This window comes from Carcharhinus amblyrhynchos, chromosome 9 (assembly GCF_965287045.1).
Source record: "Carcharhinus amblyrhynchos chromosome 9, sCarAmb.v2.hapA, whole genome shotgun sequence".
Taxonomy (NCBI): Eukaryota; Metazoa; Chordata; class Chondrichthyes; order Carcharhiniformes; family Carcharhinidae; genus Carcharhinus; species Carcharhinus amblyrhynchos.
The window spans coordinates 81,772,374-81,773,242 of NC_137332.1; positions in this window are offsets into that span (position 1 = coordinate 81,772,374).

Genomic DNA, 869 nt, shown 5'->3' on the forward strand with positions numbered 1-869 from the left:
TGTCTTTCAGGACATTCCAAAGAATTTTCTAATGAGTGCGGCCATTGTTGTGAAGGAGGAACCACAGAAAAGTCATTCAAACAACCATGCAAGAGTGAGCAAACAACATCTTTTAATGGGATGGGTTGCGGGATAAATGCTGGCCGGAACCTCTTCAAAATAATGCTGTGAGACCTTCTACATCCACCCGAGCAGCTGGACAGTCAATATCCCATCTCAAAGACTGTGTCACTGAGTGCTGCAGAGGATTAGGTGCTCATGTCTCTGTAGTGGATTCAAGGTCACGACCTTCTCACCTCAAGGAGCAAGCGTGTGAGCCAGCGTGCCATGTCTTTACACACTTTGCAGCCGGTCAATAGAATGGTTAAGGTGAGGCAGAGAGGCGTTCTGTATCTACCGGACCCCTGAGCACCTTTGACAACAGAGTCGAGGCACTCACCAACAACTGGAAAACTCAAGATATTCCAACAAGCCATCAGAGAGATCTCAGTGCCGAGGCTGCTTTTCACATCACCTGGAGTCAGTCCTGAATATGAGATTAGAAGAAAAAAGATGGGAACCTAGGTGTCCTCTGCTCAGTCAACACTAAATAAATACAAGAAGCCAGTGGGAGAGTAGATAGTTCGGCACTCTTAGTGTTTCACACAGAAATGGAGATCTTCATCTAGGAGGGAATATAATCACCTGTGACACAAAGATTAGCAAACAGTCATCAGTTCGGATTCACATGCCAGTCAGAGTAAGGATTACACATGATATTCTTGAACAGTTTTTGGTTCTTTGTTTAACCCCACCCTCCCTCCCTTCTCTGTCCCCTGTACAAGAACATTCAGACTTAAATGTTCGATCATAGTTACAGATAACAAGAC